At 39.4% G+C, this 11816-nt stretch overlaps 1 protein-coding gene across 1 annotated transcript in view; it reads right to left on the bottom strand.

Moving 5' to 3' along the window:
* Positions 1-286, bottom strand: part of Znf445 (zinc finger protein 445) — a 21057-nt gene extending 20771 nt beyond the window's left edge. The window contains exon 1 of the mRNA XM_048795321.1: positions 273-286. The gene's annotated coding sequence lies outside the window, so the exon portion shown is untranslated. The remainder of the gene's footprint in view (positions 1-272) is intronic.
* Positions 287-11816: the final 11530 nt, after the last annotated feature.

Genomic DNA, 11816 nt, shown 5'->3' with positions numbered 1-11816 from the left:
TTTTTTTTTTTTTTTTTTTTTTTTTTTTTTTTTTTTTTTTTTTTTTTTTTTTTTTTTTTTGGTACCAGGGTTTAAACTCAGGGGCACTCAACCACTGAGCCACATCCCCAGCCTTATTTTGTATTTTATTTAGAGACAGGGTCTCACTGAGTTGCTTAGCACCTCGCCTTTGCTGAGGCTGGCTTTGAACTTGGGATCCTCCTGCCTCAGCTTCCAGACTGCTAGGATTATAGGTATGCACCACTGCACCCAGCTGCTTCACTCATCTTTACTACTCCAGTCACCAAGAAGGAAAACAGAAATGTTTCCCAAACACCGGAGAGAGGGTGATGTTAAAGAAGGAAAACAGATGATACATTCAAACAGAGTAACTGAGGAAAATTCAAGTGGCAATTTCCAAAACGTGGTGGACAAAGTTAAGACAATGCATTACAGCTGTCAGTATTTGGAAGCTATATTCACCCCCTTGGAGCAAGGTACCTGACAAAACTGTGGACTTCAAGTGAGGAACACAGCCAACCCATGTTCCAGCACAGAGGAAATTGGTGTAATAAGTAACCTGAAACTGATCTTCTGATCTCCTGCCAGGGCCTCCTATTATCCCAAAAGGAAGGCAGGAGGCAGTTCAAGAAAGTCAGCCTCCCAAGTCTCACATCAGGGTTGAGAGGGACAAACAGTACATATGGAGGGGCAATTGGAAAATATTAAACACATGCAAAACGGAAAGTGGGAACTGATCATTACTGGCTAATTTGTTTAATAATTTCCATTTTAAATAATGTTCTTGGGTAATTGGTTTGAAGGGTGGGGAGAGATTCATAATGATCCATAACAGGAAAAAAAGAGTTTGGGAGTTTTGAGAACAAAATTTCCCCATCATAAAGGGTCTTTTGTAGGTCTCTGTGTTTGGGGCATGCTTACTGGATGTTTTTCATCTTGGTAGGTGCTTAGTATGGATAGCACCCACATTTGATGTGGTCAAACAGATCAACAAAGATTAACTTCACTAGCACTTGCAAAGCTCTAGGGCCAGGCTTTGGGACTCTATTTTTTTTAAATATTTGTTTTTTAGTTTTAGATGGACACAATATCTTTATTTTTTTTTTACATTTATGTGGTGCTGAGTACAGTGCCTCGTGCATGCTAGGTGAGCACTCTACCACTGAGCCACAACCTCAGCCAGGGCCTCTATTTTTGTGCAACTAGCATCTTGAAGCTCAAAGAAGTTCTGCTAATTATTTAGGTGATTTCTCTGAATGCCCAGAGCACTTGAACCTGTAACAATGAGTTTTCTTCATTTCTCTGGCAATTCTTACTAGCAATGTAATGCCAGATTCGTGGAACCCCAATAGACCTCCAGGAGCAAGCTCAAGCCTGGACTCACAACCGTTTCCAATGCATCGGTCCCAAGGAGTGAGTCCCAATCCTTTGTTCAGTGAGATTTTGTAAGTTTTGGGGGATACTCTATGCGTCACAACATCACAAGGCAAATCATTCACACCACAGGAAAGTCAAACAACAACTCTTAACATTGATTAGTACATTCACTGGTGGGTGATTGGTTAGTACAAGAGGGGATTCATTTGAATTGATTGGTTTAATCCGTGAGGGGTGTATGTGCTAAACTACATGGTTTCCCAACATGTTATCAACCACCATAAACTACTGGGGGGGGGGGGGTCATCTGGCATCCCGGATATTTTCCCTGTCTCATGCTGATTGGTGGTTGCCAGGGGGTTGCTATGGGTCCTAACCTCAACTAACTGAATCAGGAACACCTGGAGCCATAGATCTCTCCTGTTATTTATAGACAAACAACTCAGCAGGGTGGGTATGTGCCTGGAAGGTTCTGTGGGTTTTCCCAAGGACAAGAGTCACGCCCCCTTCCTTGGACAGGCTTTGCTCTGAGGTAGAGGCTGGTTTCTCAAAAATGGAGTCACATCAGTTTCTCAGCAATATTTCCTGAATGCTTAATATTCTCTCAAATTGGAGCTGTTTGCTTGGTAAGAGCCCTAGGTCTGTGAACTTTAATGTGCATTAAGGCAAATCACTTGGGGGATCTGGTTAAACTACAGAGTTGAATTCAGAAAGTCTAGAGAGAAGCCAAAGAGTATTTCTAACAAACTCCCAGGTGCACCTAAGATGATCAGGGACTCTCATGGTGGAACAAAGATTGAGACAATGAAATTAACCCCTGAGTGCAATAAACAATTTCTATTTGTAGCATGGCATGTTGCTTCTCTACCTTTGTGTTTTCTTTTTCTGTTACTAGGGTGATTTGCCGCTCAGGTATGTCCCCAGCACCACCAACACCCCCTTTTTCTTTCTTAATATAGGGTCCTCTGCCTTAGCCTTCCTAGTGGCTGGGATGATAGGCATGGACCACCACACCTGGCTCTTTTCAACAAGATTTGTCATGAGGCCCACAGAAGCAGAATGTTTACACAAGATGAAATTGTTACTGGGGGAAAGCCCTAAATAAACTCTAACTTCACTTAGTCAACGTAAAAATCACGAATCTTGGAGATCACACAGCTAAGCAATCCATTATTAGTTTCCCACTAGTTTTGTTGTATATAATACCTCTGACATGTGGGTTATAATATAATGATAACAGTTGCCTAAGTTACTTTTCAGGTCACTTTTGCTAAAGAACACTGATTCTTCCCTTGAGCCTGCAGATGTCTGATGGGTGACTGGGATAGGATCTCTGTCTTCAATAATATGACTGTTCCCTTTACCACTTTAACTTTTGGGTCAGATTAAAAGTTCTGCATTACTTTTTGGAGTGGATATGTGTTTTCTTCTACCCAACCCTCCTGTCTGATCCACAGCTATACCAACAGCTCAAGTACCCAAAGTCCTTCAGTCTATCACTAGGCCCAGAATGAGCCAAAAAGCCAGGGCATTTGCACAGGATGATGATTTATAATACAAAAGTTCAAGTTGACCATGACCACCTGGTGGCCTGATTCTCATATAAGAAGAAACATCTTTTGGAACAGTGCCCTTTCCAGTGGAACTTATCAATGGAAGGTATTAGACTATAGCCCGCTCCAGAAAATCAATAAAAACTTGCATCTCCCTTTGTTAGGAGAGCAGCCTTGTCCCTCTTCTTGATCAGTGTCATCTCCCTTTAGCTGAATTCCCAATTAAAGCCTTGACTCTACAGTCACACTCACTTGACTCAATTTCATTTCTACCATCACTTGGTCAAAAGTTCTGTCTCCAGTATCACATTCATGCTGCAGTTCCAGACAACTCTTGGAGCAGCAAAGAACTGTGGAGATAAATCATTGGTTATCAACTTAGCTGCATATTAAATCCTCCTTAGATTTCTAAAAACATCCATATCCCATATCAATTAATTGAAATCTTGTGGGTAGGACTCTGGAATGCCTAGATTTTAAAATCTATAGGTAATTCCAAAGTTTGAGAACCTAAGAGTACCTTCTTCCTTTAGCCTGATTCCTTGCTGCATGCCAAACAATACACGTCAAGGGTTTTGTTTTGTTTGTTTGTTTTAGAATTTAAAACAAACATCCTGGCATCAGGAAGCCAGGCATAGTGGTGTATACTTATAATCCTAGTGGGTCAGGAGGCTGAGGGAGGAGGATCATAAGTTCAAAGCTAGTCTCAGCAACTTAGAGAGGCCCTAAACAACTTAGCAAGACCCTGAAATAAAAATAAAAAAAGCTAGTGATATGGCTCAGTGGTTAAGTCCCTCTGGGTTCAATCCCTGGTACCCCAAAAGAAACTAAAATAAATAAAATGCATCAAAATTCTACCTTTCAAAAAGAAGGGGTAGGGGCTGTAGCTATAGCTCAGTGGTAGAGCACTTGCCTAGCACATTTGAGGCACTAGATTCAATCCTCAGCACCACATAAAAATAAATAAATAAATAAATAAAGGTATTGTGTTTATCTACAACTTTAAAATATTAAAAAAAAAAAGAAGGGGGAGAGTTGGAGATGTAGCTCAGTGGTAGAGCATCTGCTTAGCACAAACAAAATTAATCCCCAATACCACCAAATCAAAGGTATGTGTGTGTGGGGGGGTCCTCCTTAATTTTTTCTCTCATTTTGAAATAGGGAAGTGTGGGAAGCCACCCGTGAAATGCATGAGGACCTTTTCAACATTGAAGCCAGTGAGGGGGTAAATCTGGTAATTGGGAACTTACAGCAGCAATCCCTGCTATTAAGATCACCCTTTGCAAGTGAACTCCCCCTCTGCTCTGCCAAAAGTTCCTGAGTAGCACTGGAAATGCATGTGACCCATTAGGAATGGAGCAGCCTACCTGCCCCCACTTCTTCCCTGTTTTGGTGAAGAACTTTCTATAGAAACTCTTGGATATATATATTCTGATATAAATAAAGCAAGAGCAGGCTTCTTCTTTGTTAGAAGCTGGACCCAACTGGTCAGCTTGACATGTTGCTGTCCCTGCTCTGAAACCACTTTTCTGTGTCCTGTGGTTATTTTGTAGTACTATTCTTAGCTTTTATTTCTCAGCCAGACCGTCCCTCCGGAGGGGAACCCATTCCCTTGCCCATGTGGACATGGGCAATAGGGAATACAGAAATTGGGGCACTGGGGGTAGGGATGGGGTCTGGACAGTAACTTGAAAAAATAGAAAAGATATTACTATTGATTATCAGCTGTGGACAAAATGATTAAAAAAAAAACCACATTGTTGTGGTGGGATTTTCACCCGTTTCCTGGCCTTTTTTCAGGAAAACCCAGTGTATGAGAACCAGTTGCAAAAAGTGGAGGATGGAAGAAAGAGGCAAACTAATCCAGGATTGAAAGAATGCAAATTATGAGGGACATACAGAAAGATATGTCTTGAATGGTTTGAGGAGGATCACCACGCCAAAGCAAGAAGAAAGAGTTTTTATGTTAAGCTAGACAAAAATGAGCCATTGCTAACCAGAACGTACCTGGGCCTTCTCAGAGAATGTTAACATGCCAAGTGTCACTTAAGAGATAGTCCAGGGGCTGGGGGTGTAGCTCAGTTGGTAGAGTGCTTGCTTCAAATAACATAGGTCTGGATTTAATCCCCAGCACAACACACACACACACACACACACACACACAGATGATCCAGGCAACAGTGCCCAGCCCAACATGCTGGGATCACTGTCTTAATAACTTTGTTTATCCCATAGGTTTGGAATGTGTGCCAGGGTCAACAGGCAGGCAAGAGGACAGTTACAGCCAAAATGGCTGTAGTTATGTCAGGTTAGATCCCTATAGGTCCCAAACTCAACCCCATCCCTGAGGAGAAAAATACGAAATTAACACAAATAAATTACTTTTAAAATTACTTTGTCATATGTGTGTGTATTCATTTATATCAAAGAAACACTGATGCTTTTAAAGCAGTACTAAAAAGGACTTAAATTTAAAAACTGAATTCAAGTCCCCTTCCCCATCTTCTTCTGCAGAGGGTATTCCTTGCCTCTGGACACAATGGTAGATAAGTGTTTCAGGGAGCCAGAAACTTGGAGAGCTTAAACTTTATTGGTAATAAGCAGGAGATCTGTCTATCAGGCCATAGTCATGGGGAAGAGAAATTGTGGAATCTTCATATTTTTCTCATTGCTGTATCTCAACTGGTATTATAGCAGGTGCTCAATAAATATTTGTTGAATACATAATGAATAATCTCTATATTTAGCCTAGTTGTTAGAACTTTTCTATTGTGATAATAACCAAATCCCAGTAGGCCATACTTAGCCAGCATAATAAGAAGTCCCCTCAGCCTTAACCTTTACAAGGAAAGTAACCTGAAGTAACCTGGTGCAAACTAATCTGCTTTTTTCCCCTTATTTCTTCTCTTTTCAGCCCTTTTCTGCCTATAAAGCTAGTATCTGCTCAGCTTATTGGAATCTCTATTCTATTTTTTAGAATGAGATGTAGCCCAATTCTAGAATTACCAATCAAAGCCAACTGGATCTTTAAATTGAACTGTTATAATTTTGTCTTTTGACAACTGTTTCTATCCTGCCTTTTTCATTTGCCATTCTAATAGCAAGTTTTTAAAAAAAATTTTTTTTAGTTGTTGATGGACCTTATTTATTTATTTATTTTGTTGTAAATAAACACATTACCTTTATTTTATTTATTTTTTATGTGGTGCTGAGGATCAAACACAGTGCCTCACACATACTAGGCAAGCGCTCTACCACTGAGCCACAACCCTAGCCCTTAACGGCAAGTGTTTTCTTTTTTATCACATTGAGAACATGCAAGTTTTTATTTTTCCTCAGGGCCTTGATCCTCCTCCTACTAACTGACATCATTGCCCTGAGTGTGTGTATCTGTCTGTGTGTGTCTGTGTGTTGGAAAGAGAGGAGGGGTGCTGAACTTATGAGAATGGGAATGTAAGGGGAAAAACCCCATTAGGTTAGTGTTTGATTTCTGAGTCTGCATGAGAGACAAAAACTCAGGCAGAAAGCTTTGGTTTCACAGGATCCTGTGTAGGAGCAAAGCTCTCTCAGAACAATCTGGAGGTGGGAGTTCCAAGGCATGAGACAACAAACAGAAACCAGTTAATTTCAGAATGTGTTCTTTCCAGTATCACCGACTACTCACTCATCACAATTGCCCCAAGCAAACCTGCTTCTTTATCCAAACAAAGAACAAGGAAGTGCCAACGTGAGCTTTGGAAGCCAGATCTGCCTATACTCCTTCATTCCTTCATTCACAAGGATTTTGCTGAGAGTGGGCTAGGTACTTTTCCAAACTGAAGGTATGTCAGTCTCTGAATGTCAATCAGTAGACACCTGTTCCCACCTCCAGGAGAGGAGTCCCACCATGTGGAGGATAGCCAAGAGCATACCTGTACCTAATACCTGGAGCACCAGTCCTGGGATGTCAACCCACTGCATGGTTTACAGGAAGAAAAGGAAGAAAAGACACAGACACTGGATGGGACAACACTTAAGTTACACAAAGAAGAGACAAAGTAAGATTACCTGCAATTGTGAACGTTGGTCCCCATGGTTGGTGGCTCTTTCTGCACAGCCAACACAGACGGTTGCACAGCCATGCATCTTCTGTGTTGCTAGCCAAGAATTTGTTCCCTCCCCACAGAGAAAAGATATAGCAGCAAGGATGAGTGGATGCCATATGATAAGTACACACTTAAACAGAACAAAGAAGTACACATCAAATCTGGAACAGGGAAAGATAGTAACAAAAAAGGCAACGAGCCCAGAACCCAGCACCGGCTATGGAATCTTTTCATCTCCATGTAAAGAAATATTTCAGGCCTGAGGCACATTCTTTTGAAACTATGTGAGGGTCACATAGTTGTGCACAACTGTTATGCACAACTGCAGTCTACCTGCTATCCCAGGCTGCTAAAATAGCAGATTGAGCCCATCAAATCTAGTGAACCATCTGCTATGAATTTGGAAGCAGATCTGGGTTTGATGGGGTCAACCCCTGTGAATGAAGTTTGTCACAGAATCTTTCTGTTGTTTTCTTTTAAATAACCTTTATTTTTGAGTCCTTTTAAATTCATAGCAAAATTGAACAGAAGGTACAGAGTTCTCATATACTCCCTGTCCACACACATCCATAATCTTACCCACTACAGGTGTCCCCAACCACAATGGTACCTTTGTTACAGTTGATGACAAATTATCAGCCCTCAAAATTCACACGATATTAGGTATTGTATATCCTGTGGTTTTTGACAAATGTATGGCATGTATCCATCCTTGTAGTATCATGGAATAATTTTACTACCCTAAAAGTCCACTGTGTTCACCCTATTCATTCCACTTTCTTCTCTATCCCATGGTAACCACCGATCTTTTTACTATCCCCGTAGTTTTGTCTTTTCCAGAATGTTATGTAGTTGGGATCATACTGCATGTACCTTTGCCAAGTTGGCTTCTTTCACTTAATGGTCTTCATTTAAATTTTCTCCATGTTTTCTCAGGGCTTGATAATTCATTTCCTATTGTCTGGATTACCACAGTTTATTTGACTATTCACCTATCGAAGGATATCTTGGTTGGCTCTAAGTTCGGGAAAATATAAATAAAGCTATTGTAAACATTTATGGGCAGATTTTTGTGTGGACGTTGAGTTTTGGATTCATTTAGGTAAAGACTGAGGAGTACAATTGCTGGATGGCATGGAAACAGTGTTGTTTAAGAAACTACCAAACTGTCTATACTATTTTGCATTCCAACTCCCAAATTGCTATCCTATTTTGCATTCCCACCAGTAGTGAACGAGAGCTCTTGTTGCTTATATCCTCAACAATATTGGGTGTTATCAACTGTGCACAGTGACTGGGGAGGCTGAGGCAGGAGGATTGTGAGTTCAAAGCCAGCCTCATCATCTTAATGAGGTCCTAAGCAACTCAGCAAGACCCTGTTTCTAAATAAAGTATAGAAAAGGGCTGGGGGCTGGGGTTGTGGCTCAGTGGTGCAGCGCTTGCCTTGCACGTGTGAGGCACTGGGTTTGATCCTCAGCACCACATAAAATAAATCAAGGTATTGTGTTTATCTATAACTAAAAAAATGTATTTAAGGAAAGGGGTTGGGGATGTGGCTCAGTAGTTAAACATTCTGGGTTCAATCCCTAGTACCCCCCAAAAAAATGGTGTTGTCATTGTTCGGGACTTTAGTCATTCAAATGACATAGGATGGTAACTCATTTTGTTGTTTAATAATTCTCTAACAACTTATGATGTTGAACATCTTTTCATATGCTTACTGGCCATCATTATATCTTCTTTGGAGAGGTGCCCATTCAGGTCTTTTGTTCATTTTTTAAATAAAATTTATTCATTTCTTATCATTAGTTAGAAGTGTTCTTTGTATCTTTTCAATAACAGTTCTTTATGAGATATGGTTTTTGCAAATATTATCTCCCAGTTTGGCACTTGTCTTCTCATTCTTTTGACCATGTCTTTTACAGAGCAGAAGTTTTTCCTTTTTGCAAATCCAGCTTATTTCAATCCATGAAATTATTTCTTTCATGGATTATGTCTTTCTTGTTGTATCTGAAAAGTCATCACCACACCCAAGGTCACCTTGATATTCTGCTATGATATCTTCTAGTAGTTTGATAGTTTGGCATATTACATTCAGTTGTAGGATCCATTTTGATTTATTTTTTGTGAAGAGTGTAAGATCGGCATGTAGATTGTTATTATTATTGGCATGTGGATGTGCAGGTGTTTCAGCACCATTTATTGCAAAGACTACTTAGCTCCATTGTATTGCCTTTGTTCCTTTGTCATACATCAGTTGGCTATATTCATGTACATCTATTTCTGGGCTCTCCATTCTGTTCCATGGATCTAGTTGTCTGTTCTTTATCCAGTATCACATGGCCTTGATTACTGTAGCTTCATACTGACTCTTCATTTGTCAGTCCTCTTTGTTCTTCTACTTTGATACTGAGTCATCTACTAAGAGTTTCTTGCATCTCAAAATAAACTTTAGAATCAGTTTGTCAATATCCACAACACAACTTGCTGGGATCTTGATAAATATTGCACAGAATCTGTAGATCAACTTATGAAGAAGTGACTTCTTTTTTTTCATATTTTGTTTTTTTATTTGTAGTTGGACACAATACCTTTATTTTATTTTTATGTTGTGCTGAGGATTGAACCCAGCATCCCGCATGTGCTAGGCAAGCACTATACCACTGAGCCACAACCCCAGCCCCAAGAAGTGACACCTTAATAATGTTGAATCTTCTACTATTATTTATTTAAACATATGGTACAGGGATTGAACCCTTGGCCTTGCACATGATAAGCAAGCACCCTATCACTGAGTGGCATCCCCAGCTCATTTCATTGGAATTATAGACATGGGCCACCATGCCCAGCAACAATGTTGAATCTTCTCATTTGTGAATACCTAAATCTTAATCTCTGCATTTATTTAGTTATCTTATTTTTCATCAGTTTTATAGTTTTCTTCATGTAGACCTTGTACATATTTTTGTTAGATTTATACCTAAGTATTTCATTTTGCAGGGAGGTGCTAATGTTAATGATAGTATGTTTTTATTTATTTTTAAGTTTTCTTTGTGTATGTGTGTGTGTGGTACTGGGATTGAACACAGGGTTTCTCTATCACTGAGCTACAGTCCCATCCCTTTTTAATTAATTAATTAATTTTAACTTCGTTTTTTAGATATATATGACAGTAGATTGTATTTGACATATTATACATACATGAAGTGTAACTTCCCATTCTTGTGGTTGTACTTGATGTGGAGTTACACTGGTTGTGCATTCACATATGAACATAGGAAAGTTATATCTGATTAATTTTACTGGCTTTCTTACTCCCACTCCCCCTCCCTTCCCTTTATTCCACTTAGTCTAATCTAATGAACTTCTATTCTTCCCACAACCCCTTACTATGTATTAGCATCCACATATCAGAGAGTACATTCAGCCTTTGGTTTTGGGGGATTGGCTTATTTCACTTTAGCATGATGGTCTCTGGTTCTATACATTTACTGACAAATGCCATAATTTCATTCTTCTTTATGGCCAAGTAATATTCCATTGTGTATATAAACCATAGTTTACTTATACATTCATTTGTTGAAGGGCATCTAGATTGCTTCCATAGCTTAGCTATTGTGAATTGAGCTGCTCTAAACATTGATGTGGCCATGCCACTATGGTATACTGTTTGGATTTAAGACAGTAGAGCAGATACTGAAATAAGACTTTAGGGGATGTTAGGATGGAATAATTGTATTGTACATGAAAGGACATGAATGTTGGGGGCAAAGTGGAATTTTATGAATGTGTATGTTGAAGCCCTACATACCAAAAATGTGATACATTTGGAGGTAGGACCTTACTGGGTTTAGATCATGAGGATTTGGCCCTCATGATGGAATTAATGTCCTTAGATTAATGTCCTTAAGAGAAGTGAAAGAAAAATCTGGACTCTTATTATTCTCACATGTAAGGACACAGAAAAAAGTTGGCCATTTGCAAACTAGGAAGAGACCTCACCAACACTCAATCATGCTGGCACATTGATGCCGGACTTTCAAGCTCACAGAATGTCCCTGAGAAGTAATTGTCTGCTATTACCCACCCAGTCCACAGTTTTACCATGGAAGTTTCACTGGACTAAAAACCATTGCTAAGATATATCCAACCTCCACCCATGTTGAAGAACATTTAGGCCCAAGTTATTTCTAACAATGTTTCAATCCATGTTATACAAATTTTAAGTGATTAAAAAGAAACCCACAAATCTTCCAAATTCATTTTGCAAAAACTAGCAAAATATCACCAGGTTTGATCTAGTTCTGTACTTGACAAAAAAAAAAAAAAGAAAAAAATTCACTATGAACAAATCTTTTTTTTATTCAAGAAGTATGAGGAGATTTCAATTATTTGGAAACTTGTCAACAAAATAAATTTAAAATGACATAGACCATAAAATTACAATTTAAAAAAACTTCACAAAACTTAGCAACCAAGTAATTGTCACAGTACATACCATGTATCAAGCACTATTTCAAATACCTTATATATATTAACTTATTTAATCTCTACAACCTGTGAGGTAGCTCCATTTTATAGATGGAAGAACTGAAATACAAAAAAGCTAAGTGACTGGGCTGGGGATGTGGCTCAAGCGGTAGCACGCTCGCCTGGCATGCGTGCGGCCCGGGTTCGATCCTCAGCACCACATACAAACAAAGATGTTGTGTCCGCCGAAAACTAAAAAATAAAAATATTAAAAAAAAATTCTCTCTCTCTCTCTCTCTCTCTCTCTCTCTCTCTCTCTCTCTCTCTCTCT

Source organism: Marmota marmota, unplaced genomic scaffold (genome assembly GCF_001458135.2).
Source record: "Marmota marmota marmota unplaced genomic scaffold, marMar, whole genome shotgun sequence".
In the NCBI taxonomy this organism is placed as follows: domain Eukaryota; kingdom Metazoa; phylum Chordata; class Mammalia; order Rodentia; family Sciuridae; genus Marmota; species Marmota marmota.
The sequence above is the reverse complement of the archived record's forward strand: the minus strand, read 5'-3'. Positions and strand labels throughout refer to the sequence as shown.